General features: G+C 42.5%; 1 long non-coding RNA gene across 1 annotated transcript; it reads left to right on the top strand.

The window, feature by feature from the left end:
- The first annotated feature begins 3,320 nt into the window (after positions 1-3,320).
- Positions 3,321-5,038, top strand: LOC134038785 (uncharacterized). Its single transcript, XR_009932686.1, has 3 exons — positions 3,321-3,463; positions 3,859-3,969; positions 4,167-5,038. It is a non-coding gene; the product is annotated as an uncharacterized LOC134038785 (long non-coding RNA).
- The last annotated feature ends 449 nt before the right edge of the window (positions 5,039-5,487 follow it).

Below are 5,487 nucleotides of genomic sequence, written 5' to 3'. Positions count from 1 at the left end.
GAGAAAACTACTCTTTCTGTAGTCCCTAGACTCATAAACCATCTCTAACAGTAAGACTCTAAGATATTTCAGCTTTCTTGACTGAGTTTGCCTGGTGCACTATAACCAATTGTCAAATAAGTTAACCTATCACAATCATATCCAGTATTTGACTCGACATGTACAGAAGGACCTCTCATACTGTATGACCCAGAAGTGGACCTCAGTGTGTGACGGTCTGGTTGTGTTGTTATCTAACCCTGTAGGTACTGGACATCTGGTCAGCCTGATAATTACGATAAGTATTCAGGTAATCGTGATGAGGACTGTGTTCATTCATACAGATCTAGTTTTTCCCTTTCATGGAATGACAATGGTTGTTTTTTTTCTGATTACTGGCTATGTGAAAAAGGAATATAACTAAAGTTTGTCGAACGCCCCTGAAGGAGCATTCGTTTTGATGGACTTTGGAGAAACAATAAAAAAAAAGAAAAAAAAAAAGAATAATGCTTAATAATGAAAAGTGTGCATTTTGGCAAATGTGTTTGACTTTGTGCATACGTATATCCAAGTTGTGCATTAAAAAGTTGTAGATGCTTGCATACATATATAAAGGTTTTGCCATTTTAAGTTTGGTGTTTTTAAGAGGAGTTTTGACCTCTAACATACGCATGTGTTTTATTAGAAAGAATGTGCATTGGCAAATGTTTTTTAAGAAAGTGCTTGCATAATATTTTAAAGAGTGTTAAGAAATAGCTGGAAAATGTTTTAGAACCTTTTTTACCTTTTTTGAATTTAAAAAAAAACTTTGTAGATGTGCATCTTAAAATAGATATGTAGTATTGCTAATGTGTAAAAGTTTAAGACAGAGTGTTTCAGTATGATAAATGCAGAGGATGTGGTTAGGAAATGCTTGAATAGATGGAACCACATTTAACTTTTTGGAGAATACAGGAAACGTGTAGACCGATACCTGCGTCAAAGTCTAGACAGGGCCATCACGTGTTAAAATAAATAAGAATGAAAGTTGGGGGTAGAGAGAAAGCTTTTTGAGAGTTGTACTTCGTGAGTCGAGGTTGTTAGTTCCTGAGCCTGTTTTTGTAGAGTGTCCGCCTGTGCGTATTTTAGCAAAGAGTTTTCTTTTCTGTCAGTTGTGCTGCTGTTTTACTAGTGACCCAGGGTCCGCGTTTTCCTATTTTTTTTGTCGTGCCTTAATCAAGGAGGCTTTAGCGTACCTTTTTCTTTTCCTTTTTTTTTTACACTTTTGTATCTGTTCCAATAATCTGCCAATGAAAATTTGAAAAGACAGTCGTTGCTCTACCGCCCATTTGTGCGCCCCCCGCTCGAGACCAAGGGATCCACTCAGCGCCCCACACCGATACTCAGGTGAGTTCCCCGGGAATCGCGACCAGTCATTTAGGCACGAAAACTGCCCAGCTGGTGTTTACGCGAAACAGGGTCTTGAAGTGTTCATCTGCTCAGACACATATACTCTCTCGATAGGTGCGGTGTTGCGTCTCACAGATAAACTAACGGGGGGAATAAGGGCGGAGGAGGGCCCTTGAACGTTTTTGTTATCGGGTGGGAAGGGCGCGGTAACCGGGAGCGAAACGTAGCCATAGGAATAAGTGATCGATAAATTATGATGTTTTGCCCAAAAAAGGGCCTATAAACGTTTGCTGCTATAAAAGATCCCTCCAGGTTTGCGTCAGGAGGCCCCGGTGAGCGTCTGTGACACCGTGGTTTGGTTGGGTGCGGAGATTCCTTTCCAGGGAGGGAGGGAGCCTCGGACTAACTCGTAGCCAAGCGTGTGTTCTCCGCACACGTAGCCTATACAAATTCGTGAGACCCCGTGCGAGAGTTGGGTGGCGTAGCGAGGCGTAACAGTACATTTGTTGCCGGGGGACCAGCACCCCGTTCAGCGACCTCGAGTCCCCACACGATCGTTCGACAAGTTACATTACAAATTTGGAAAATTGTTTACAAAGACTGCATTGTAATGATGGATACAATGTTAGGTTATTTCCTCTAGGATCACAACGACTCTTATTGAGGGACTTGTTGCTCTTGTTGGTTAGTTTGAACTGATTTAACTACTTGTACTCGCTGTAAATTATAACATTGTTGCTTGCTTTCCTACAGGTACACTCTTGCACTTTTGAGGTTCATGTTGTTTAATTAGTAATTTGTTTGACTACCTGCTTTTATGTTTGTTCCCATTGGCACTTATTTGCTTTTCACAATATATGCTTCATGTTTTGGCTACCCACTATGTTTTGGGGGCTACCTCGTTGTTTATGATCATTGACCTATGCACTTTTGTAAAGCTCTCTCTTGGAAGTCGCTTTGGATAAAAGCATCTACTAAATGAATACATGTAAATGTAATGACCAAACGTATGTAATGATTTGAAATGTAAACACAAAAAAATAGAACATTTTGTTTCTCCTAGCAGTCAGTAGTATCTATCACAGAGCTTGGTTATTTTAATGTTTCATCTGCTTCCCTCTAATAAATGAAGTGCTACTAACTATCAAAATAAAATCATATTTACATACTCTGAATAGGACTAATTGCATGTTTTACGTTAAGTAAATAAATAAAAAGTGATTGTCATCTTCCAACTTGTCTCTATTTATTACCTGATCATCTCCAAATGCTTCATAGTGTGTCGTTACCATGATGTCGTTACCATGACGTCCTTAACAGACAGGACACCACTGACCATGACGTAAGAGAAATCCTTCTTCCTAAAAATAATCTTGGCTCCTAAAAACGTGTCATGATGATTCTGTGTTCCCACGGTGATCTGGGGAGCCCAACAACAGTGGACCTTAAAGTACTTTTACTGAAATACCGTAGAGAGCTGTACTATAGGAGCTTAGTGTTAATAAACACATACAAAATACATGAAAAATACAGACATGTCAGAAAGATGCAACCTGACTTGGCCTTGACTGACTTCCTAGTTACGGTTGCTATGCTGATGGTTAAGAGAAGACAGGATGAGGAAGAACAGTGAAAGAAGAACATATGCAGCAAGAAAGAGGAGGAGTCACATTGTGACATGTGTGGCTGACATGTTTATATTCTACACAGAACCAGGAAGAACACAGTTGGTAGGGATGGCTGTGTTCAGAAGTCATAGAGAGATGGAGATGGAGGATTTTAACATTGATGAAGATCCAACCATGGATGTTCAGACAAAGACCCCAGACCAGGCTGAAGAGAAGACCAGGTATGATAGAACCTGCATGTTACTTTACCCTCAAGCAGGTGCACAACTTTCAAACATTTATAAGTATTGTGGTTATAGTGTATGAATTGATGCTCTTTGTGTGTCTGTATGTGTGTGTTTGTGCATGTGTTTGTCCCTCAGAGACTGGGTCCTACAGGTGGGTCATCGTGAGCTTTGGGCTGCTGTGTGTCCTACAAGCCACTCTCAACATCTCCCTCCGTCTGGCCTTCTGTGAGTCTGGGGATTGTAAACCTTACTATCATGGCGGCAGCATCATTTAGGAGAAGTTATTCTTTTAACATAACTTTTAAAAATGTTATACATTATTAATGTCAAAACGGCAATATCACACAGTTCCGAGCTCTTGCTTAACTTACATACCGACAAGCCGCCCCTGAGGTAAAGGTTCCAATTGTTACAACTGTGCAAATGATCTAGTAAAAACAAATAACATCCTCGTTTGACTTTCTTAAATGACAGGGGAAGTTGCACTGTCTGGTAGAATGTTTCAACCACATCTTCTGCTGTGCAAAAAGTTACCCTAATATATTTTACCGCCAACAATCAGTTAGATACCAGTAACACCATCCTGGCCAGAGAGAGAGACCAGCTACAGACCAGTAACACCAACCTGACCAGAGAGAGAGACCAGCTACATACCAGTAACACCATCCTGGCCAGAGAGAGAGACCAGCTACAGACCAGTAACACCAACCTGACCAGAGAGAGAGAGCTGAAGTGCAGGCCATGTGGTAAGATACACTGTTTTTATCAGAAGAAACAGGGAGAATATACAATTGTGAAGACTTGGTAGAGGGGTGATTATGTTGCATTGCATTTGGTTGTGTTGTAGAGTCTACTGATGGATGGACAGCATTTGGCTGCAGCTGTTTTGTTACTAGGTCTGAAATAAGCCAAGAGGGAAATATGTTCTCTGTTGTGTTTTCAGATGTCACTTCCTGTTCTGCTGGTTGGCTGAAGTTCGGTAGTAGCAGTTATTACGTCTCTACTGAGAGGAAGAACTGGACTGACAGCAGACAGGACTGTAGAGAGAGAGGAGCAGACCTGGTGATCATAAACAGCCCAGAGGAACAGGTGAGAGAGAGAGAGTTATATGGAAAGTAAAGAACTGCAGAAATATAGGTCAACGAGCACATTTACATTTACATTTATTCATTTAGCAGACGCTTTTATCCAAAGCGACTTCCAAGAGAGAGCTTTACAAAGTGCATAGGTCACTGATCATAACAACGAGATAGCCACAAAACATTGCGAGTAGCCAAAACATGAAGCACACATTGTGAACAACCAAAGTAAGTGCCAAAGGGAAGAACCATAAGAGCATGTAGTTAAACAAGTTACAATTAAACAACATGAACTGCTATAAGTGCAAGTGTACCTGTGAAGAAAAAAAGAAAAAGAAAAAAAGAAAAACCAAGCAACAATAATAAAAACAATATATCACAGCGAGTACAAACAATTTTAAATCAGTTACCACTAACCACAAGAGCAACAAGTCTCTGAGCAAGAGTCATTGTGATCCTTGAGGAAACTAACATCGGGTCAAGCGAACCATTCCTAAGTACCGTTGTACTCCCGGAACAAGTGCGTCTTGAGCCTTTTCTTTAAGGTGGAGAGACAGTCAGTGTCTCTGATGGAGGTGGGGAGTTGATTCCACCACTGGGGGGCCAGACAGGAGAAGAGCTTGTGTTGGGACCGGGCGGTCTTGAGCGGTGGGACCACCAGGCGGTTGTCTGAAGAAGACCGTAGGTGACGGGTGGGGGTGTAAGGCTGCAGGAGAGACTTGATGTAGACGGGTGCAGTCCCGTTCACTGCTTGGAAGGTCAATACCAGGGTCTTGAATCTGATACGGGCCATGATAGGTAGCCAGTGGAGAGAGATGAGGAGCGGGGTAACATGGGAGCGTCTGGGTAGATTGTAGACCAGGCGGGCCGCTGCGTTCTGAATCCTCTGAAGAGTCCAACTTGGAGAGGACAAGTGCTTGGACTAGCAGCTGGGTGGAGTGCTCAGACAGGTATCTCCTGATCTTCCGGATGTTGTAGAGGGTGAATCTACACGACCGGGAGACCGCAGCAATGTGGGCCGTGAGGGAGAGCTCATCGTCTATGGTAACCCCAAGGTTCCTGGCAGAGGATGAAGGGGTCACCGTCGCAGATCCCAGGGTGATTGAGAGATCGTGGGAGATGGAGGGTTTAGCCGGGATGATGAGAAGTTCTGTTTTGGCGAGGTTCAGCTGGAGGTGGTGCTCG

The sequence above is a fragment of the Osmerus eperlanus genome, chromosome 18, assembly GCF_963692335.1.
Source record: "Osmerus eperlanus chromosome 18, fOsmEpe2.1, whole genome shotgun sequence".
NCBI lineage: Eukaryota > Metazoa > Chordata > Actinopteri > Osmeriformes > Osmeridae > Osmerus > Osmerus eperlanus.
Note: the sequence above shows the minus strand (reverse complement) of the source record. Positions and strands in the feature narration are given on the sequence as shown.